This window comes from Anser cygnoides, chromosome 15 (assembly GCF_040182565.1).
Source record: "Anser cygnoides isolate HZ-2024a breed goose chromosome 15, Taihu_goose_T2T_genome, whole genome shotgun sequence".
Taxonomy (NCBI): domain Eukaryota; kingdom Metazoa; phylum Chordata; class Aves; order Anseriformes; family Anatidae; genus Anser; species Anser cygnoides.
In genome coordinates this window covers 6,799,896-6,824,786 of record NC_089887.1, presented here as the reverse complement: position 1 = coordinate 6,824,786, position 24,891 = coordinate 6,799,896, and the positions used below count along the sequence as shown (strand labels likewise).

The 24,891-nt window shown below is 43.0% G+C and overlaps 1 long non-coding RNA gene across 1 annotated transcript; it reads right to left on the bottom strand.

The window, feature by feature from the left end:
• Window positions 1-2,889: 2,889 nt before the first annotated feature.
• Window positions 2,890-24,867, bottom strand: LOC106033327 (uncharacterized). Its single transcript, XR_001205290.3, has 3 exons — window positions 23,418-24,867; window positions 3,981-4,042; window positions 2,890-3,004 (listed from the first exon to the last, which is right to left on the bottom strand). It is a non-coding gene; the product is annotated as an uncharacterized lncRNA (long non-coding RNA).
• Window positions 24,868-24,891: the final 24 nt, after the last annotated feature.

Here is a 24,891-nt window from a genome sequence, read left to right as displayed (position 1 = left end):
AAAACTGTATTACTTGAGTTATTGACAAAAGAACTTATTCACTTAGAAGGAAAATATTTCGTGAAATAGGAGACAGTGCAACAGCAAAATTATATTTTGTGTATCATTAATCATAAAAGCATAGGCGCTCCAGCACTCACATAATGAACAGTATATTACAGCCAAGTTACCAGAGGAACACAGGCCTGTATTTGGGTTATTTGTCCCTGGGGGCTTCACTCAGAGCTCATCGTGCAGCCTCAGTGTACAATGTGCTGTGTGCACTGCTAGAATATTGCACATAGCACCGGCTGGATCTCTGAACAGAAGGGAAAGCGTGCTAGCACAATCCCTAGCATCTATATTCATGGGAGTGAGTGAGGTAGATAATATGCAGAGAGCAGCAATGCAGATAATTAGAGGGGGAAAAAAGGGAAAAAAAATCTGAGGGAGAGAAATGGACAATCTAAACTCCATTTGTGTTTTGAAGAGGGAGCCTTCCAAGGAAAGAAAGCCCTGCTGCTTGGCTCTGAGTTATTCCAATGACGGGGGGACAATACCAGAACAGTGATTGGGTAGTACTGAAGAATAAGAAGTCTTTTTGCCCTCACCACAGAACAAATTCAATAAATGCTCATCCCTACAAGACAAACCTTGCAGCCTGTTTAGGTTAGCAATTTTTGCAAGTAATTGCCATGCATGTTGACATGGTATGAAGGCCATCTCGGAGCAAAGGACAAAATTTCCCCAGCCTCAAAAGGGGGAAATTGAAACCTGCAGACAATGCCTCTGTCCGGTCCCGGTCTCCAAAAGAAAGTACATCTGGAATCAACAACTAGGAGTTTGCTTTCACTACCAGATTCATAATTCTTCAATAACACAGTATAAATCAATGTCTTATTTTCTTTTTCAAACTGATGCCTGCTAATGTTTGTCTCCTAGAAAATGGCTCTTCCAAGTTCTGGCTGTACTTAGCTTTTATCTCATACAAAGATCTTTATCTTATCTACTGCTTGAGTCAAGCAGGGGAGAAGGCTTCCTTATCTTTCCTAGCCAACAGGGAAGAGCCTAATGAAAAAATCTGTTGTTCTTCTGTAACAGTCTGCTTGCAGCTCCCATTGAGGCTCTGATACCCAACAGAGATACACCCATACCCATCACACTGCTACAAACATTTACTTAGATCCAAATCACACATCTGACTTACTCTACAAGAGTCCAGACAGCATTTAATTGTATTTCTCCTCCATCTTCTGGACTTCAGAGCATTAAAGATTACTATATTGTAATTATCAATTGGAAAGTTTCTTCATTAATATTAAACAGAACTGTTTACACATTAAAGGTAATTCGGATTAAGATAGCAGTCTTCATGCTGCAATTGCTGTTTCCTCAGTAACACCTTGTGCAGACCATTGTCATTCCAAAACCTCCTCCTAGGAGTAGACCTTTATTTTGGGTATTCATTGATTTCAAAAGTTAATAACTCTGCCGCCACCATCAAGTTCTCCTGAAGCGATTTAATGCTTTCAGAGCAAAGCATTAATGAATCTAACACCTAAAGGGGAAGCACAGGAAGACCACTCCAGCTGAAATGCTAGGAAGTGTTTTGACTTGGGTAATTTATTCCCCCACAGCAAGGAAAATAAGTTATCCCAGCATATGCAACCTTTCATGTTGTTAAAACTTTCACCCAGGGATTTATGCAGATAAAAGTTTTTCTTGCTCTCTGAATTAGGGACCAAAGACCACCGGCCTGAATGGCTTTGTTTTCCTTTATAAAAATGTAATTAAAATACCAATTCCATCTTCTCCTTGCATCAAACTTGTGAAAAGGAGCCATTTTCTCACAATAAATTCCTAAAGATTTCATGACACGAGCAGCAGAGCATAGTAGCAGTGCATAATAAATCAGTGCAAATTCTGGCTGTGGCTAAAGGGTTTACAGAAAGCTCTCTATCCATTTCACACTCCAAAATCTGAATTATAATTAATTTCAGGAATCAACCAACCTACCCTTACTTTAAAAATGTCAAGCTGAGGATTGCATTATGTGAGATTACAATTACAATTAATCAGAAGTGCAAGCGCGCGCACACATCTTCCCACTTAAATTCCTTGGCCAAAAAAATATTACAGCAGCCCTGACAGATACTAAATGATCTTTTCAAATAATGCTCACAGGTGATAAATGTTGCAGTTTTGCAGCCTCGTTCTAATACAGAGCTTTTCAGCAGCAACCAGGCATCATTTGACAAGTCCTGCGTTAGCTCTAACAACGCGCTGATGGCAGTGACAGCTTTCTTTCTCTCACTTTTGCTATCCCATCTGGAAGGAACTCCAGGGATGGAAGAGCCCAGCATGCTAAATTATATAAAAAAAATATCAGCATTCAAGGAACATTAAGCATAACTCTTAGGACAACGTTGTTATTTACTCATTTTCTTGCACAGATTAATTGAATTATTCATAGCTGCTGCTCTTTTAAGCCCTGGTGGTGCTTTCCAGCCCTACATTGTCCTGCTGAAGGCCGTGGGGCTTTCTCTGCTGAGGTCTGATGATCTTTAAAATGTGACTGGGACTCAGGCTGTCCAAATGTCCTCGCGGAAAACAACTCCAGTATTCAGCAGCAGAGCTCTAACATGGTTTTACTTATGGTGGGAGAGAAGACAAGGGACAGGGTGATGTGGGCACCCAGCAGGTGCTGCCCCTCTCCATGCAGGGTCCTTCCCATTCCCTTCTCTGCTCCCTGTGGCCAACAAGCAGGGAGAGAGGCGATCCAGGCCACGAACCCCTCCGGTGGTAAATGCAGAGCAAAGGATGAGAATTCATGAAGCACTGAGGCAGGACAAACTTTCCATCCCCTCTTCTGCAGCAGCACCGACTCCTCTCTCCTCCTGCCTGGTGAGCGCACGAAGGAAAGGCACAGCCTTCCCTGCCTCAGCTCCCAAGGTGCTGACCAAAAAGCCGGACACAGCCTGTGCCAGGCACTGGCCGCAGAAATATCATTCTGCTTCACTGCCGCCTGCACGGGGAGAGGAACAAAAATAACCGGTTCCTAATTTAATACGAAATAAAAGCGCCTCCTTTTCCATTTATCTACCTGCAGAGCTATTTTTGCCCAGTTCACTGGGAGAATGGCTACATTCTGGTGTGCCTAAAATATTTTGCTTCTTTAATCACTGCTAGGGCTCCTACCTGCAGTACATGAACCGAGCCAACAAGAGCAAGTTAATGCAGCCACCAGGCAGAGACCAAATTCTTCTCTCATCAATTATTTGGACCGCTATTGTTTCTAGCAGTTTCTCCTGTTAATAAAAGTGATTGCAGCTGAATGTTTGGCTGCTTCTTTAGGAAGTGCCAAGACTTGTTATTTCATCATTCGTGCATTCTTATTGGGTATCCTCTGCGAGGGCTTTATGTAAGTGATGAGCTTTGTCGGGTTGACAAAGTATGACTAAAGTACAAGCCAAGAGCTGGAGGATAGATTCAGCCTTGCAGTGCTGTCGCTGATTTCCCATGTAACAATTAATAAAAAAGCACCCTTCTTTTGTCCCACTTTGAGGTGATGCTGGCAATGCATTTTGGAGAGGGGATAGAAAAGTCTGGGCAAATTCCACCCCTCTGGTCCAGCACTGAAAGGAGGAGGACATGGCCCCTCTGTTTTGATCCCATTTATGTTTAAGACACTTCCCAGCTGAAAATGAAGCTCCCTTAAAAACAGTATGGATGCAATTAACTATGGTAACTAAACGCCATAAAGTGACTTATTCTGCTAGCAATGTCATCCATGTCCCTCATGGTATAGCAGAAGCTATTCTTAATCCTGGTTGTGCGGAGCCCTACAATCTCTGCAATGATGACGAAAATCTTATTTCGGACTTATTTTTAGAACTGGATTTCACAGGTGCCTTATGTCATGAAGAAGACGGAGGTTACAGTCATGTGCATGTCTGACTCCTAACAAAGCCACTTAGGTATCTGGTTTTGAAAATACTTACTCAATCAGACCACAGAAGAAAGGTCGCCTCTGCAAACCAACTCACATCGCATGGATGAGCACCTGTGTGCACATACATAAGCAGTGTGAAGATCAAATCAAGCTAGAGAAGAGGTTTGCACACATCCTCCACCAGCTGTGAAGGGACATCCACCTAGTCTCATTTGCCCCGATTCAGAAGACTAGCCCCACTGCCACCGAAATGAACCGAGTCTTACAGAAGTCCTCATTGTCAGTAGCATTACCTCTGTTATTGCGTGAAAGTAATTTCACCTCCCTTTAGCGTGCTTTTTTGGAAAGTGAGAACAAAAGTATTGCTCTACTGAATTATCTTTGAGGTCTCCCAATTTACCTTTGAGATCTCCCGATGGCAATTGCCAGTCTGGGTTATTGCAGGTAGATCAGCCCAAGACCAGCACTGGCAAAGCACACCAGGAGCCCTCAACCTTGGAGGTCTAATTACAATTCCAAATTCTGGTGGGAACAGAGCTTAACTCAGGATATGAAGAAATTGTCTTGAACCTACTCTATAAATTGATTTAAGAGATGAAAATTAAATGGTATAATTACAAAGGTTAACAAACTCAAGGGAGTCATTAGACAAATGGTGAAAAGATTGGTTTTAAAAGAGCAGAATCAAAGATAATGGAATTCAACCACTTCAGTGCAGTTTTCCTCATTTTCCTCGATTGAGGAAACAGTAAGTCTACGTCAAACAAAAGCATTAGAAGATAACTTCTGTGATGTTTACCTCTGAGTACTAGGTTTAAATGAGGCTTTATAAGGTAAGGGTTGGTCACTATTTAACCTGCAGTAGTGGAAAAATATGAAAGACATTAAACATAATCTATCATTACTGCTATAATCCATCATTTCCTAATCCCTTAACTCTTAGGGAGGATTTAAAATAAATTGTATAAGATTTAGTAAACAAATATACCACATACAGGAAGCTAAAAATGAAACAGACTACCTGAGAAGGAAGTGTATATATTGCAAGTGAGGCTTAAGGAAAAGTTTTCTGAAGTACTTCCATGAATTAATGGGATTTTTTTTTCCCTCACTTATGGGAATGCTTAGGAGCTATGATAAGGGACAGACTTCTTCCAGAAAAAAAAAATAAGTAAAATTACATGACAGGAGTACTTATTCAATGATTTTATGACAACAAAAATACGTGATGTGAAAAGGCTCCTGGAGCTCCTGATTGCTTTCATTTCATTTCTCACCACAAAAATGAAACAAGAGAGTGAAGGGAAGATTATATTGCCAGGTTTCTCATTATTAATGGTGAAGGAAGTAGTTGCCTTAATGCATTTGATTACATCTTAATAATCTCAGCCACCCAGATCCTTTTTAAATATGCCAAATTCTGTAACAGAAAAGCCTCTTTCCAGCAGCGAACTGTTCAGTCCTGACCACTGACAAGTTGTGACAACTGCACCGAGCCTTCTGGGAGAGTGTAAATATAACTGGCTTTGTACCCACGTGAATATCAGCTGTCGACAGGGGAGTGTTATCAAAGCTGCAAGGCAGGCAGGGCCGTGCACTGCAAAAACTTTCCCGAGGTGCTTCAAGAATAATAAAGAGAGCAGTGTACGTGCGCACGTAGGGAAGGGTTGCTCGCTGAGCGTGCAATGCAAGGGCTGACCTGCGGATCCCTGATGTGCCCAAGCTGCTGCTGCCCTCGGGGGTAATCCTGGAATAAAGAGCAGGCTGAAGAAAGCTCTGCATCTGACCTGTCCAAGCACTGATAGGGTTGGCAATCAAATGTGCCAAGCTGCATCTTTGAAAGAAAAAGAAAAATCCGTCACCAGAATGCTGCTGGAACATCCTGAGCCTGCAAAGGTCCTTCCTGGATTTGAGCTGAAGCAGTGCAGAAGACTTGGAGGAGCAGATTCCCTTTTCCTCTTCTGTCTGTTTTATACCTCTCACTTTCAGGTCCCTCCTGAAGGGCTTTCCAGCCCAGCTTTGCAGAACTTGCACTGCAGCTCGTTAACCGCATCAGCCTCAGTCCTTTGCCTACCTCCCAACAGACCCAAAATTCAGGACCAGAACTGAGGCTCCCTTGTGAGGAGTGAGTTAGCAGTCAAGGGGAAAGAGCAAGAAAGTAAGCCCATGCCCCGGCTTCCCTGGGAAAACAGGCCTTTCAGCAACGGCTGTGTCCGACCAGTTTTATCTCCTGCATCACCTGCTGCTAAGTTTAAAAAAAAAAAAAAAGAGAGAATTAAGTGTTTCTTTAATAAGGAAAGTCATCTCAATAAATAACCATGTACACAGGGACTGGGTGGTCTGATACACTCTAATGTACAGCAAGGCAGGGCTGCAGAATTTCTTCTACCCATATGCACCAGACTATCGCCTAGAAAGCTGAGAGCACAGTCTCAACCCCCTTCTTATTCCCTCATGGATATTTTGTGGGGGCAAGATCTCAGAGGGCTGGAAATGAAGGGAGCATGAAGAACTGCAAGAGTGAAATAAGGGAAGTGATGCAGATTGAGGAACAGCAGCTCAGCGCTGCCCTGAGACTGCTGCGAAAGGATGCTGCAGAGGGGAAGGGAATAATCTATTCTTTGTGCGCATGGTAGGTCAGACAAGAAATAATGAGATAAAATTACAGCTAGGGAAATTCAATTCGGACATCAGGAAATACTTTCTAATGGTAAAAGACTGTTATACCCTGGAATAGATAGCTTGGGGAGACTGGGGAATATATTGTGCTGGTGGTTTAAAGAGACAGATGAACTAAATGACCTCCTGAGGTCCCTTCCAAGCCCATTGTCTTTAATTTAGGGTAAATCATTTCCAATTTTTCTCAGTGGACTCTGGCACCTGTATGACCTCTAACTTTTCAGACTCAGTGGATATGCTTATTTCTGAATCCACAGTGCCTTTGGGGTTTCTAAAGAAAAGTATATAAACTAAGTAATACTGATTATAGTATTTTATGATACAGTTTTATCACAATTATATATAGACTGTAGATCCTTTTGATCCAAGAACACCATTAAGCATCTGGCTATGCAGCCTCCATTCAGTCAAGAACATCAGCCCTTTCAAATGTTCTTCAGCTGCTCCCAAACCACACTCACAGGTTACCAGGTGTCAGGCTCTGTATTTAACTGCCTCATGCTTTAGTGTTGTTAACTGGACCTGCTCAGCTCAGCATTACTCTGGGTGAACAGGTTTTGATAGCACGCATTGTAAAAATTCTGTGCAAGAAGCACTTCTGGGGGGTGATTTATTCAGTGTCGTCACTTTTTATCAAAATCACAACGTGAAGAGCTGGACTAAAGAGGCAGTAAATGAAACCATATAGACCTCATGTGTGCAAAAACCAAAGCAAGGCTTTGGTGCTCACTACAAATCTGATATTGCCACCCATTGCACACACTGGCACCAACCCAGCAAAGCACTTAAGTGCATGCTTAATTTTAAGCATACAGGTAGTGCCATTTAGGCTAATGGAATCACTTAAGTGCTTTGTTGGATCGGGGCCAGTCTCCTCAACATCTTGCAGTGTCAAGTACACAGAGCAAGGGCTTCATCTAACTGCATCAGACTTTAATTGACAAAATCAAAGTAATGCAGCATTTAGACCGAACCCATCTCTCCAAGGCGGCTATTATAATTACAGTGAGTAAGACAAGGTTTGTTTGTGCCATCCCAGTGCCTGAAGTATCCAGCTGGATTTGATCCACTCTGCCTCTCTTGTATAAGCCCTTTCTCAGCAGTTCCCCTTTAAGTTTTCTATCCAACGTAACACAAAACAATTAATGTTTTTCCCCCCCAACTCATGATTATGCTAGCTTCTTGCACAACTACAATCATACACCATGCCAAGCATGTCTTATTCACTGTTATCTCCTCTTGATGTATACATGTTTAGGCTGTGGACTCCTTTGGAAATCGGTTTTTACTTGTGCTTTGAAACTCCACAATACACATGAATTAATCTGGGGCGTAAGCGCTGGACTTTATGATCCTTGTGGATCCTTACAACTCAGGATATTACAAACGCTATTGATGCTGCCGTAACTGAGAGATCACCTGATGTACAAACTGAACCTCTCCATGACCTAAAGAACAACTGTCCTGAAATACATAACTTATTCAACTTCCAAGCAAAGGAACACAGTCTATGTAGGAAGCCATTAGCTTAGCCTCACCTCTCTATATAAGTTCCTACAATGACAACACTGAAGTTTTGAAACTTCAGAAAAATGGAAGAGTGAGGCATTTCATTCAGCATGGATGTAGAATTAACTTCTCACCACAGTGCAATCTAATAAACACAGTTATGACAGGCAAAGAAATGACCTCTAGGAATTCAGACCATTGAGTTCAGTTAATGCAATGACAGAAGTGGTGGTTAAGAGCATTGCCAGTAGAGTGGGACACCATTCATAAGCAAGCCCTCTGCTTTAATCACCTTTACCCAACAATGAAACAAGTGCAGGACTGAGCCACAACCCTGAACCAAACTCTGGTAACCAAAACACTAATTGAAATAGAGTAGAAAGAAGTTTCCAGAACTGTAACGGGAGTTTGTAACATGTCTTTTGTCATTGTACTACTCCGTGGTCACAGTTAAATAATCATAGTTTGTCCATAGCTGCTGAAAAGACGTGTGCCAGAAAGGCACATTTCCTCTCATGTACAGGGAAATGCCAGCCAGAAGGAGGTGGGAAAGGTCCATGGTGCATTTGGACCTTGTAACAGCAGTGTTTCTGTTGTGGCTCAAGTATGCCTTCTGAAACACAACCACGTATTTCTGCAGGAAGTAAGTTTGTGCAGTTAACAACTCAGGAAGCCGTTTTTCACAATACCTAGGAACAATGCTCCACCGAGCATCAGGCATCCTCATGGCAGCTGGAGGAAGTGCAACCGCCCACATCCATACCATGGCAGATTTTTGTTACGCGGTTACCCAAGTCACACACAGGGAGGCACAAATAATTCAGATACCGAGGTAGTTTAACATATTCAATCCATTTGGTGCAGCATGTTTGGAAGCACCATTCAACTTTGTACAGTCTGAAGAAACCTAAGTGTCCCTTGTATTGAAGAAACTGTGTTGAATTTTTAAGTCTGTCTACTGAAGACTCTTGGTCAAAGTAACAATCATGTACAGCAACTTAGATGTCAAATCTAAAAACTTGAAAGATATAAATATTTGCACTATGAAAACAGACACTAAACAGAATTTGCAGGCCTTTTACTAGACCAACAGAACCCATTGTTAATATTGTATCTTGTTCTGAAGGCTTCACTTGTCAGCAAATTTCTAAAGAGATTTGTCTTTTGGAGTCACATCTTAAATGTAGAGTCCTTATGTGCACTTACAAAACAAGTAAAAGTTAGTGATCCTCAATGAACCCATCAAGATGTACATGAATTTGGACACAGTAACAGCTTTGAAACCCCAGACTGCAAGTGCACCCTCACAACTTACCGATACAGTCATTGGGACACTTCCATGAGTTATTCATGGGGCCGGACCCTGAAGGAATGCACAAGCATTGCAAATGCCCCTGGCAACTACCTCATGTGGAAGCATCATTTTTGAAAATGCATAGGCAAGAAAAACACAAGGATATAAAAATCAATTCAAGGAAAAAACAAATTTTTAAATGTCAACAAGACTATCTCCCAGCATTTTCTCATATCAAGACTACACTACAGTGGTTACCTCTACAACGCTGTAGTCCCTAAATAAAAAAATGTAGCTGCAAAAAAGGCATTTTTCCCTTCTATGACTGTCCCATAAATAGGAACTTTTACTCATTAATTCAGAATTTAGTTTTTAATCATATCTGCTCAGAACAGGGTTGAAGCTGTGATGCTATGCACAGCTTTCCTGCAAAGCATATGGTATTTGAAAAGCAAGTAGAAGGGGAAAAACAGACAGGAAAAGGTTCAGACTTCTGTAGCCTTGGTTTTGCACTGCGTGGTAATTACACTGAAGAATTCATGACTCACTTTGGTGCACTACTGTGCACTGCTAAATTAGAAGTTTGGCAAGGACACCAGACAAATGATGAAAGATATAATATTGGTTTCTCCAGCATAACTCATCACTATACTCTCATGGCATTTCAAAAGTCTTTTTTTAGCCCTCTAGGAAAACTTTGTTTTTTTTCTCCCCCCCTCCCCCCCCCCCCCCCCCCCCCCCCAAAGCAACATATTGAACCAAAAAAGCACCGTATGGAAGTTTACAGAATTAGCAAAATTTGTCTTAAAAAAGTCAGCCTTCCAGGTAGATTGGTGAACTGTTCCCTAAAATTGTGTCTACGTGGAATATTCTTGCACAAAGAATTACTTAAAACTGCTGTACATTTGAGCAGAAATGTGATGTGGAGATGAAGCTCTTCCACTATACAACATGCAAAGGAAGAAAATGTTTTCTTTACACCAGCTTACAAATGCATATTGTCAAAATTATTTACATAAAGGCCCCCATGCCATTTGACAGCAGCAATGAAGCCAAACACACTGAAAGACATGCATTGGGAGTGCGCTCAAATTAACTCTTAAAGACAAATCTTTCTCCCAAGGATTGCAGTCAGTCTGGAGTTATGCAGCATGCTGGAATTAATCCAGTTTTGCCAGATGCAGCCAATCCTCCGTGTAATGCTGAACTAGCTACTCAGATTTGTAATGAGAATGAATTGGTACCAGTGACAGAGAGAGGCACCAGCATTCAAAATAAGCTTGCTATGTGACCCTGACTTAGCTTCTCAATTTACCCCAGATACGAGATAAAAAAAATACCCAGCTCCACAGCAGGACAAAAATGGGAATTAATTTTCATACTTGCACATCTTTTCTCAAAACTTACTGCAATATGCAAGTGGTCATGAGAAGACTTTCACAGCTCATAGCAGTCAGAGGGTTTGAACACGGAGAGTGCTTAAAATGTTAGCAGAAATCCTGTCTGCAAAACTTGTCATTAACTTCAACCCAACCTCTGCCCCCCCGCATAAACCTGGCAAGCTCTCAGAAACAGCAAAGGCAATTATTAATGTTAAATTCTCCATACACTAAACAACTGCTGCTCTGTACGTTAGGTATTTTGTTTAAAGGCAAGCACTGAGATGGCAAACAGCTATTCTTAACTCTTTTCAGTATATAGTACATCTGTTGTGTTCTTGATTTCCATGAAAAATCAGAGTCATTTACTGATCTGGCCGTCATCCAGCTTTCTACACGAAACACATGGACTAAGCACAAAATAACGCTGGTTTATGTGCATGGGTGCATGTATTGTATTTATCACCTCCTCTGAGAATAAGAAGAGCAGTTTAAAGAGCCGAGGGGGGCAGGCTTTGAGAAACAAACCGTCATACTATTCTTATTTCTTCAAAAACCCTGGATTAAAAACATTAGGAACATGAAAACTTTCTTTACGTTTACATGTTGCTGCTGTGACATACAATCCGTTGGGTTCGTTTATGTGAGCAGGTGATCCTGAGGCTGCCTTCAAAAGGGACACGGATCAGGGTGTACCAGGTACCTGGAGCACAGCTTTAAAGAACAGAGAAAAGCCTCCAGCATAAACGAGCTACCAAAATATCTGCCAACATGGACCTCAGCCAGCAAGTCAAGCAAATTAAAAGCTGCAATCACTTCCCTGACAATTCTCCAACAAAACTTGTTCTGGGTTTTGCTTTCTTGGTGGAGAACACCAGAGGATCAGTGTTCACCAAAGGTCAGCAGGGTCAGACTAGCTGAGGCCAGGGAAGGGAGGAAATTAAAATGCTGTGAGGGCACGGCCAACCACCCTGCCAGCAGCCTTTTTCCAGCTCAATCCAAAACCTGCTGAAGTCGACTAGTCTCTTTTCACAGACACCACTTCCTTCAGGTCACATCCTGCCTCCTCTCAGGGCTCCACTGCCTTCCTTGCTGCTGGTTTCAAAGACAGCAAAGCAGAAGGAGAAAAAAAGAGGGAATCTTCTAAATAAGTGCTGCATTAGGGCTAGGGAGGTCAGCACACCACAGCACTGCTCTCACTGAAACCTGGAGCTGAGGCAAGAGTGGAGAAAATGCAAGATATTCACTAGAATTTGGAAATGAATTTCAAGGTCATTGACTTGGCAACCTTCCAGCACTTGCTTGCCATGCCTGCACGCATGCACGGAGACCTATTTCTGACCAGGATCTTTCTAAGATCAGCCGGCCTAAAACGTGAATGGCCAGATGTTCAGCAAAGGTAAAATTCAAGTTGTGTGCTTGATTCCTGATGCAGTTACATAACCTGTCCAGCGAGAAGACAGAGCTGATACCCCGTGGCTTACGCAAGTGACCCAGATGGAGCTTTGCTCATAAGGCAATTCCTGTTATTATTAGCATGGGCACATCTGGCTGCCCAGGCCAACCCCACCACAGCCAGCATCTAGCACACATAGGTCCCAGCCCATCACAGTTAGGGAACTGTCATTCACAGGGTGGAGGAACAGGACACAGATGCCCATATTAGCAGAAATCTGCAAGAGCCAACATAGTTCTGCGAAACTTGTCAGCTCCAGTCCAGACACAGCCCTGTTCGACTCGTGCAGAGATACGCCTGAGCTTCAAAGCCTTTCAGCAGAGTACCACGGTGCACGAATACGCCTTTAGTGACACAAATACAAACTAACTCACATGCAGCCAAGGTGGAGGCTTCTGCCCATCACTTCCTTGCCGTGCTCCAACACATCCACACCTGCACGGGAAGCAAGCTGTACAGTAGGGATTAAGGCACTTTCTGTATTTATTCCCCATACCCTTCCTATCACATCCCCTCACCCCAGCAGGGTGAGCACTCTCCTTGCTCATTCACCAGGCAGATCACAAAGCACCGTTGTTTCAGATGTGCACAGCCCCAGACTTCTCTTCCTTAAGGACAATGTGATCTTTCGCTGTGATTTATCCCCCTGGCCTTTGCATGCATACTACATATGGTACTAATTTCACACCCATTTGAAAGTGATGCAAAGAAATTAAATGACATGGCCACAGTCACACAGGGATGACAGCACTAATGTGGACCCTGGCAAGGTAACCTCACCCTGCCTCTAAACGCAGGTGTGCTGTTTCTTCCATGGTGTATCACTGCTCTGTGACTGCCAGGCTGACAATGCCATTGTATATTACCAAACCTACACGTTCAATTTAACTTGTGTCCTTCAGAGGTTAAAGTTACATGGAAAAAAATTGTTGTAGAAATATGGCTTGCATATGTTTGTGCCAAGAAAGTTTTCTGCTGCTTTTCTCCACAAAAGATTTGTGCCTTTTTTTTTTTTTTTGAATTATGACTCAGACTAAATAAAAGTACAGCTTAGGTTTCAAGAAGAATGCAAATGTGCATATTCAGCACCCAGGGCAAGTTTTCCCACTCCTGGAATTAGCCTGCCCAAGCCGAAAGAACACTTGCGGAGGATCCAGCTGGCAGCAGTTGCAGTCACTGCCTGCCCTTTGAACGCTGGGGTCTGGAGAGCAAAGAAAAGGAGAAAATCATTTTCCACAGACCTTTCCATTAAAAGACTTCAGAGGCGATCACCACTGCTGTGCCTCTCACCTTTCTAAGCCTCAGTCTTTTTTCCTTTTCCTCCTTTTTCTCCTTCTGTTTGTTTCTCAACCCCTCTGGCTGTCAGGTGCCAGTAAGCGAAGAACCAAATGACTTTAGATCGCACTTACTGTGGGGTACAAACAGGAGTGTGTTTGCAGTCTTTCCCCATTTTCTTGCTGCCACTGCATTGAAGGAGCAGATGAGGAAGCACTGCTGCATCAGAACACAGCCCCTGGAAATTTGATGGAGGAAGAGAGGCTACTGGGGCATGCAAACTGTCAGCATTTCCCTCTGGGGTAGAGCAATTTGTATTTCACTGCCTTGCAGCATCCTTACCCCTCCTGAAGTGCTTTGCAGCAATACCAATGTCTGCCTTCTGAGAATAAACCAAAAGTGCTGGAGCAGATACGGAGGGGATTTTCAGCTGGTTTCTCTCATGTCCTCTACAAGAGAAACAATTCGGGTCTGGCTGGACTCATGAGATCCATCAGCCATTTCACTTCCCATTTTGCCACAGGTTTATAACCCCACAACAGGTGGGGAATAGCACGATGAAGCTCTGACTTTTGCACTACCTCTGTAATGGGTTCACCCTGGAGCACGCTTAGACATCTGTTACACACCATTCACGTGTAGCACACCTCGTCCCTTACCCCAGGGCTGTTGCTGTGCCCTGAGCATTGGTGCAGGGGGAGCACACGTGGAGCAGCTGCACAGCACGACTCTGTGGCCCTAATTTATATTCCAGTCTCCGCATCAAATTCTCCCAGTATCTTGGCATGTACCTGTTACTTGAAATAGCATCTTCCTTGGTGCATAAAATAGCCCTGTGACTTCACTGGCAGAGGTACTTCATACATTCTTCTGCACCTCTCCGTAGGTGGCAGACAGGGCAAGTCATGCATTGTAGACCTCGAGTAGGGAAGGCAGCTTCCTCCTTATCCTTACTAAGCCTTCACCTACCGTGACATGTACCCAAATCCTACCCATATTTGATCACATGGCAGTTCTCTGCAACCCCCAGACCACTTCTGCCATTGCCAGTGGTGCAAAGCAAAGCATCCAAGCAGTTCTTGACAACCCACAGTGCTATTTCTGTTATCCCTCAAGACCAGAGGTAAAATGCACAGCCTACCACCTGTAATTATTATTAAAAGGAACCTATAATTATCTTCTCTAGGGTAAGGTACAATAAAATGAAAGAAAATAAAATAGGCAGTATAATGCAAGTGCTCACATTGGACTGTGAGCACCCATGGAAATGATACTCAAAGCTGCATCATACTCCTCTTATTTCTTCATGTCCTTCATTTTCAGTCTTCTGTGTAAGACATTTTGTTCTTTTTCTACATAATTTTGTTCTTTAATTTATTTGTCCCTATTTCCTTTTGTTCTTCCTTTGATGTTGATCCTTTTAATGTTTCTTTCTAAAAGCTTTTTTTTTTTTTTTAAACCTTACCAGTTTCAATGGGCTGTCTTTGAAGCTTTTTCTTTTTTTTTTGGATTTGCTACTTCTTTGCTCTTCCTGGAACTTTTCTTTGCTGGCTTGCTTGCTATCTGTGGCACAGAAGCTATCAGGTACTGGGAACATCATCGCATTACTTCGTATCTTAACTAAATACAAGCATTCAGTTTATTAACCATAGTCCTTGATTTACCTATATCATTACCATTTATAGACCGGAATTTTAGAGTGGTCCTTTCAGATAAGGAATGAAAGTCTTTATGGCCTTATATTATACGATGGTCTCCGATAACATGAATGTGGGTCTTGCAGAACTTAGTCCAGCAAAGCGGTGACCAACACAGAGCTGAGCAGGACCTCTATCCCCAGTGATAGGATCACATACAAGGGCTCTACCAGCCTTTCAATTCAATATGTTCAGTCAGATATCAAACTGCCACGCTGAATATCAGTAATCAGAGCTTCTGTTGACTTCAGGGAGCAATTGAGGAGGCCAGCTGTGTTTCACTGCCACCTCCAGTGCAGGGAACCAATGCAGCCACTACAGCCTCTTCCCCATAACAGGGCAAGGAACACCCAGGACATGGCACTGCCCCTTTGGGGATCTCAGGCATTTGCCTCCTTTTTTCCCCGGAGTTTTCTGGCTACATCAGTGCCCAAAGGAGCAGCAACTATGGAAAAGGTGCAGAGAAGCCTGGTCCCTGTGCCCTGACTAACCCACCGGATGAGCATGATCTGTATTTGAAGACAGCTGGAAAGGAAGGGGAGATGCAGACCTCCACACAGCAAATGTGAACATACCAGAGCACTACTGCAAACCTACTTGTGCCCTTGAATTTTTAAGCTCTAGCAGGACAAGCAGATGCCATTTGAAGAAAAATCCACACAAGTCACTGTATTAGTGCTTAAATGTATGGCAGCTGTGTTTAAGGGGTCTCAGCTGAGGTCTGGGCCGTACCTGGCTCTGCTCTAACTTAGAGCTCCTGAAATATTTCACAAGGCAACAACTACGGCCCTGGCTTATTCTGCATGTTTTCCTATGAGAAAGGACAGAAATCAGAGCAGACAGCCATGTGCAGCACATTAATCTAAAAGATAATAGGAAAAGCTTTGCAAGGGGAAAATTCAATTCACTCCAATAACAAGAAAATGTTCATTTCTCACAGTGACACCCAGAATGGTCACCTCCTGGTTCCTGCAGGCTCAGCTCCCTAGACAAAGGTCACAATATTTTGTCAGCAAAGAAAACAAAGGTGCTGAGATGGGCTAGTCAATAATTGACTGGGCCTTGTTACTCACTGCAGCCTCCATCTTGTCACCATATCCCTGTCTGGTTAAACCAGCGAATCACTTCACTGAAAATGACTTGGGGGGGGGGGGGGGGGGGGGAAACCACACCACTGACAACAACAAAGTTCCTATGTTTTTTTTTTTCAAAGGTCACTCAGCACTTAGGTCCATTTACACTGTGACTTATATCAGCTGTGAAGAAGCTGTGAAGAACATACAAAGCACACCGATATTCACTCCTTCGGTTTTGAAATTTCCATGGAAACCTTTTATTTTTATTTATTTATTTTTTTTATGTTACCTCAGTCTTCAAACAGCCTGTGAAGGAAAAAGCCTGCACTTCAACCACTCTCATTTTGCATGTCTAACACTCGCGCTCGCGGCCCACCCGGGAGTTATAACCCTGACACATTTCTCAGCAACTGCCCAAAGTTTTCATCTTCCAACGGAGAAGGTAAGTGAGCAACTGCTTTCCCTGCCATATTATAGGTGCTGTGCATTTAGATCATCCTCTTTCTTCTAATCTAATCCACCTGAGGACACTGCTCTCTTGCTGTAGGCACTGCACAAAGAATAAAGGGTAGGCCCTGAATCAAAGCTCTCCCACCCTGAAAAGAGAGCAGATAATCTTGTTGCTCCAGCCTGTAGCTGGGAGTCTTGGTTGAAAGAGTAACACAACAACCCCAAAGGCAATTAGGTCTGACCTGCAAGGGAGTATGGCAATTATGCTTCCAGCTCAACCACCTAAGCTGTCTCTAGTGTTTGAGCCCATCCCTTGGAGAAGCCCAAGACCTGACAAGAAATGAGAGCCAGAAAACCAACCTGCCCAGCACCCTGACATGCTCCTTTACTCATAGATCATCCCTCCCTATAAGAGGGCATCTGCTTCTACCATGAGGGCCACACATCCTCCCACCTCCAACAGCAAACACAGAATAACCCCTTTTAATCACTGCAGTTTTATTGCAACATATCAGTAAGGAGGAAAAAAAAGTGTGTGTGGTAAACCCCTTAGAGATGCAAAGACAAATTTAGGACTGAAAGAGTGGAAATCACCACCAAAGCAGTTCCAGAAAGCCCTACCAACAGGAAGGGAAGAGAAAAAGCAGAGATATCAATTCAGATATCAAGGGAGCATAGCAGGAAGGGTGCAGGCTGGATGGGAACTGCTGGTGCTGCTGTAACCCTGCTGAGGCAGGATGCCCCAGCAGAACCAAGAAAGGAGAAGCCCAAACCACAGAGAAGGTGACAACCCATTAGAAAAGAAGTTCACACCAAGCTAATAAATCAGAATACATACATTTGCTAGGGACAGGAGCACAGAAGGCATACATTTTTAAACAGCTACAAAAGCTTTTTCACTAACACCTACTGAGCAACAATTCAGGAGGTGGAAAAGAAAGAGGACTGCTGGGAGCTCAGGCACCCTTGGCAAGCACCTGCCTTTCCCATGCTTTTCTCTAAGCTTGTATTAAGCTTTATGGCAAGGCTTGATTAGAGAACAAAGTATCATCAAGCGTTGGGGAAGGGGAATTTTTTTTTTGGTGATAATTACTGTACAGGAATTCACCATGGCCAGAGTTTTCAGTGACTTTAATATCAAGCCATCAGAAGTAGATCTGTGATTACGTCTGATCAGCTTTCAAAAAACACTTTCTTAGGGACAGGAAGCGAGAAAAACATAGAAGAGCTGGAAAACAGACAAGGCTGGGGAGGAGGTGCAAGGGGGCTCTTGCAAGCCCCTCTGTTATTGGAGTCAATGTGCTTGCACTTCCAGTCACATCATGAAGTCCTGAAGTATGTGAGCAATCATATAACCCTCAATCATATAGCCCTGAGGGTGCTACTAGATGTAAGGGTTTTTCTGACCCCAGACTTCTGCATAGTCCCAGTATTTCAGGCCTTCCTCTACAGAAGCATTCTTAAGGGTTTGAGTTTCTCATGAGGTTAAAATCAAGAGCATGAATTATTCTCCAAAGAGACCAAAGATATCATAGTGTCTGTCTGTCTCTCTCTCTCTCCTGTAGTGACTTTTATTAATAGATCTCAAAATGCTCTAGGGTATCCCTCCTACCAAATGAGGAAACAGAACTGAAATTACTTCCAGCATCACGTAGCCAGGGAGCGCCCAAGTAGGGAAGAGCCCTGGTGTCTCCCAGGGGCAGAGTAATTCACAGCCTGCTACGTTATACTGCCTAGTTGTAAGGCTCTCCCATGAGATTTTTTTTATTAGTATTTTAATTTCTATTTCAGGCTGTGGCATGCTTTAAATGTCTTTGTGGCTTGCTCTTACTTCCTCAGGTTGTTTTTCTTTAAATGATCTGATCGAAAATTTAACCAGCCAAGGGGAAAAAGGCTCAAGTTAAGTCAAAATATCCATACAAATCCAAATTAGCAACAAAAAAAATGTATTCCCATAAGAGTTTCTCCAGTATACAATTAAACTGCTCATGTGTGCCTCCATTCACGTGTTCATATGCACTAAAACATGTCTGTATGACCATGCTCACTCCAGTAAGCCTAAGTTTCCTACATGCATGTGTAACTAGACTTGTTTTAGCATTAGGACACACTTTTTCCAGGCATAACGCATGTAGCACCATCAATTTCAATGAATCTGCAAAATGATCGTGTAATTTAGCAAGCTGTTTTATACACTTTCAAAAGATCCATGTACTATTACCTGAACTCAGTCCACAAGGAATACAGGATATTTGATGACAATCTTTTTAAAGGAATTCGTTATTATAAGAGGATAAAATTAACTTAAGTAGTGCGTGCTCTTATGTCACGCAAGTCAAGATAATTTGTTTTGACTTAGTTTAAGTCATTTTTAGATAAGAACACAGCTTCCTAACAGTTAATTTTCTTTATGATGCTCTACCATTTAAGAGTGGAATTTTTCAGCCCCTCTGATGTATCTACACACAAGATTACTGCTCTGCCTGAACAGCCAGAGTAAATGTGATACCTCTACTGGCCAATCCCATTGCTCTAGCACCAACAGTAACAGGTTTTGTTCTTGCATTGCCAGGCAGCCCTTTGTTCCAGCCAATGGAAGAATTAAGCATTGTGGACCAGACCCTCAGCTGATACAATTAAATAGCATTTGATTGAAATCGGGGCCAGCTGATACCAGCTGAGGAGCTAACCCTTGATCTGCAGCAGCAATAGCTGATGAGGAACAAACAGGCAGGGAAAAGCCTTCTGTTTCATTGTCCTAATATAATGAATTCTCTGCTTTCAACAGGTTTCTCAAGCTACTCCTAGGTTTGTTTTTTTTTTTTTTTTTGATCACCTAGAACATTGTATCCCAAATTACAGAATGGAAACGCTCAAAGCTGAAGCTAGAAGTTTTGGCTTTCTGAAATCAGTTGGGTCTGGTGATGCATTTCCAGGACAGGCTACACTTTGCCCAGCACTGATGATTCAGCAACACCAGCCAGCAATGCTGGTAACAGGGAAAGCCTCCTTTCATTATTATTGAGCTCAAGCTCACAGCTCAATGCACTTCCAGTCAACCTTAGCAAAACCATTACAGGAAGGAATGAGTGGCCTAACTGCCTCTGGTTTTGGGAAGAGATTTGGCCAAGATTTGGATCAAAAATATCATGTAGCTAACAAAATCCTGGGCTGGAAAGCAATCAAAATAACGTAGGGGGTACTTTTTTGTTATTAACACATTAACATAACACTTCAAACAGGTATCCCTGATCTTTCATACACTGAAAAGTTGACTATGAAATCAAGCTTGTGGACTTGCCTTCTGTTCAGTAGACAGATCAAGCATAATTCTCAGCAATAAAAGGTGATTTTCACAGAGTGGGAGGTTAATATGCAGTACCTGTCAGATTTCTGGTGTGATCCTTTTTTGTAAGGCAAAGCACCAATAAATTGGGTCAGCACATGCATCTTCACAGAAGGAGGAAATGCAGAAGGAAAGCAGAAAGAGCACCCTAGGCAGTGTCACCGCAGGGACCAGACAAGGCATGTGATGCCCTTGGGGCTCCCAGCATCAGAGATAGAGGTTTTCAGAAAGGAAAACCCATTTTTTCCCATTAGATGGAACAATAAAAATATGTTGATAGAAAATGTGCAATCAGGCCTGACTTCCAGTTTGCCCTGCTGCATTCAGGTTTTACATCAGAGGGCTGTAAACAGTCATAATAGAAAATTATAGCTGGGTATGTTTACTCACCCAAAACCACGCTTCATTTATTTACCTGAATACATTATCACATACACTGACCATTGTCGCTGCTCAGCGAGGCAAGCAGACAAAATGGGGAAAATAAACTTCTGCACAGATTTCACCAACAGAAAAGCTATTAATTCATGCACAAAACAATGAAGTGCCAGGATATATAACAACTGCTCCTGAATTCTTGATTGTATTGTTAAATAAAAGCAAAGGCAGAACATGCAAAAATGCATTAAATGCTAATTTGTAATATCAGATAAAAAAAAAACTTGTTAGATCCAAAGCCATCTTGGCTTGTGATTGTTGTAATTTAATGTCAAATTTCCAATAACATTCAAATACCTTCAAGAAAATGAAGGGTATTTGAATTCAATAACCAAGAATTTGATTGGGAGAGACTTGATTTTATTGAAATTTTTAAAGTGAGCTGCATGCAATAACTTACTAATGTTGTAATATTCCATTAAGAAGTTATTTCATTGTTTACATAACGCTAGCAATTATAAGAGCAATGCTGGCCCAACACACAAAACAGCAGAAATGAGAAGCTGTTGACCACATAATAGAATTCCATACAACGGCATAGAGTTTAGATAAGGAGAAATATTTACATTTTTCTTACTGAGCCTAGGACCTTAGAAAGTAAAACAATGAACTGAAACTCTCCAAATCAGGCATTATTAGAAAGGCCTTATGTCTCTACACAGATCAGTTCTGTGGTTAAAAACTTATTTGAAGAAAAGGTTCAACACCAGTCAGCAGTTACCAAAATCAGCATTTTCCCTATCAACTCCAAGTCTTAAAAGCAAATGTTTGAAGTCAAGGGAGGTAACGCATTCAAGTGTTACACTTACTTTGGAAGAGAAGGGGCCAAAGCATCAAGGCACAGAGATAGGGCTGAAGTCCAGCTGGCTGGACACAAATCCCTGTTTCTTCCCACACAGCAGGGGAAGGGAGCCATTCCTTGCTAGGGGTGGGTCATGTACCCCCAGACCCCAGCACAAAAGCCCCCATGCACCATGCCCACACTTGCTCAGAGTAAGCAAAGGGATGGTCCTGGGAAGCTGCACCAGCCCTGGCAGCCCTCAGTCCTGTTCCTTGAACCTGTCTGTCCTAGTCCTGCCTGCTCCTTATCTTGTACCTGCTGTCCAATTTCCAGGCTTTCCTGACTTGTGGCCCAGCTCCTGACTTCACTCCTGCCTCACCCTTTGGCTTCACAAACCCACAACCTGCGGCTTCTCAGCCATGAGCCACCTTGGCCCTCCCAGCCCAGCAGATACTCAGGCACCCAACTCCAAAACAAACACCAGGACTCCTGCCAGCCCTGCAGGACCACCAACAGGAACGCAAACTTGAGACCCATTTACTCTGAGCTCCCAAATAGTGGATTACAGAGGCAAGAGCCCCTTTACTCAGATCCAAGGTATATTACCTCCAGAGCAAGAGCACAACTTGCTCACTACCTATTCATGGGAAAGATCAGTAAGAAAAGAAGGAGGCTGGTGTCCTCATTGCATTGAGAGATGTGCTAAGGATGGAGCCCACACAGAAGAGGAGAAATTTAGATGTACCTTGGCTTCATTCCCTTGCCTCACCAACCATCACAGCTTAAAGGCACAGAGGGAATGTAGTATTCTACTGATGCTGATCATTAACAGCCTCCAGAAAGTAGGATGAAAGGCTCAGAAAATACAGCAGTGGGAATTACACGTTGCCCCTTCCTTTAGGGTAAAGCCACAAGCTCACTGTCTGTGTTTGCCTTCTGCATCTTTACATATTGACATAGTCATCTGTGAAATAAGACATTTGAAGATATTGAAGTTGAGAAATAATCATCTGATGTTATTTTCCTTTAAAGACTGTTGTATTGCATTGTATTGCATTGAACAAGAGGACGAAAGAAAAATCTGATTCAGGTGACAGCATCTGCTCATCCCTGCTGGGAAAGACTGAAGCCTGAAAGATGCTGTGCAACTTAGGGAAAAATACCCAGTACCCAGACTGTCATGGGGAACAGAAATCCACACAGGAGGCAGCCCAAGTTTATTAGCTTGTAGGATATTGCCCAATACTTTAAGGAAGCCAGGAAGGCCAGAAACAGAGGTGAAAGACATCTCTTAAAGCAATTAGCTGTATGCCCATGGAGCCATAACTCCATTACAGATCCTGTGAAAGGAGAGATCTCCAGCCAGTGACACTCTTTTCAACACCTTTACTTGACCACCATATGGGTAGTATCTACACTATAGAAAACATTGCCCAAAGCAGTAAGTATGATCTTGCAAAAGAGAGACTTAGTTCTCCTAAAAATGTGCAGAGTTAAGAAACTCTCCTTTATTTGCACCTCTAGGGAACTCTTGTCCACAAAAGTCCAGTTGCAAAGGGAATACAAACAGCTTCCCCTCACCAGATAGGTCTGTAAGGCTTGAAAGGCCCAAGGAACAAAAAGTCCATGGAACAGCATTAGCAGGAGTCAGTTCTCACATAGGCAAAGTTTAGATGAAATCATACTTGGTTTGGTAACAATATTCACTAAAGGTCATTCTGATGAGAATCAAGTTTCAAGGAATCAGTTACCTGCTCACCATATTGCTCTTTCATTTCACCTTTGAAAGCCTTGTAACTAATTACATTTAATTTTCTGTATTACACTTAAAAGCTGATCCCACTTTCATTATATAAAACTCACATGCAGAATTATGACATCTAATGCAATTTGTTGCTGCAAAATATCAGATGTATTCAAAAAACAAGTATTTTTCAACTTCATCATACCTGTTAAGGCCCACCTCCCCTCTAATATCACAGCCTTCAAATTTAGTAGGCCAGACATAAAGTAAGAAAAAAAACAACCAACAACCCTAGCTACAGCACATACTCTACAAATCCTATTGTGGCACACTAAAGTAGGTAACGTGCTATGTTCTCTAACCTTACAGAGATCCATGAAGAGCTGCAAGGAACTCACCCAGAACCCGTTAGAAAAGCTGTAGTAAAGGGACTACAAGCAAACTACACAGAAACACATAGCCTACACTCACCCCCTCCCAGAGGGCCTGCTTTGACTGCTCTCCTCCACCACCCCCCACCTCCCAGAGCCCAAACTTTAGCTCCCACCTGCCTTCTTTTGTTTCCTTGGGCTTCATTGCTAATTCAGCCCAGCTGACTTCCCTAAGTGACAGCACCAGAAGCTGTGCAGGAGAAAAGCTGTAGCCATTGGCAGGTTTAAAAAAAAAACAAAAAAACACCTCTTCCACATGTCATTAATGCTGCACGCCTACCACATACCATATCCTCTTTGCGTAGTGGTGGGTTTCCTGATATATATTCTTTCCTGAGCGAACCTTGCTAAGAATGCAGAAAAGGATGAAAAGTGTTGCTTCTGGCTCCATACCCAAGTGATTTGTTGTCACTAAATATGCTTGTACTTAAAAGTTCCAGGGTGACAAAATGGCTTCCGTGAGAATCAAAGGCCTGCATCTGAACCTTGGCACCAAAATGCTCCCCCCAGGGCAGCAATAGCTCTTGTTCCCCCATGAAGGCACAGAGAAGTCCATAGGATCACGGCCCCATCAGATCTTTGTTTCTCAGAGTCTTTTTTTCCCTTTGAAAAGCACTGACTTCCCTTGTGTGGAACTTAGCGATCCGGTAACCCCACGGATGTGTTCCAGTGGTGTGCAGGGCGCAAGGCTTTGTAGAAGCTCGCAGTGAGGGAACAGTGCTGGATGGAGTCTGGGTAAAAAATACTTTTTTGGAGGGAAAGCAATACTTTAATGTTGGTTAAACCAGGGCAAAATGGGCCAGCATTTGAGATGATTCTGTGTAAAGGTGGTGGAGGGTAGGCAGAAGCCCATACCTTTCTTTCCTACTGTGTCCCCACTTCATGACCGTTTGAGGCCTGCTAAGCACCACAAATCCAGGGTGGCCCCCTCCCAAAGACAAAATCAGCACCCCTGAGCACCCCTACCTGAGCACCTGAACACCACTGCAGTGACTTGTCCCTTCCTCCAACAGCCATTAATACCTCCTATTAGCCCCAGGGCCACCAGCACCACTAGCCACCTGGGCACTGAGCTGCAGGGGCAGCTAACAGCTGCAGGAAGGCAGATTACCCTGCAGCACACCCTGGGATTATCACAACACACAGGATCTGGGATTAAAAAATAAAGACTGCTCCTCCAGAGGAATCGGAGCACAGCTTTCCCTTCTGACCTTGCTACGGTGAGGGGCTGGGTGCAAGGGGGAGCGGGCACCCACCTGCTCTGCAGCCCAGACAATGACGGAGCAAAATTGCTGCTCCCAGCAGCAGACCGTGCTAATACTTTGCAACACTATTAACACAGCTTCCCCACTCCGCCACTGCTTTATTATTATATTCTTTTTTTTTTTCTAATGATTTTGCAAAC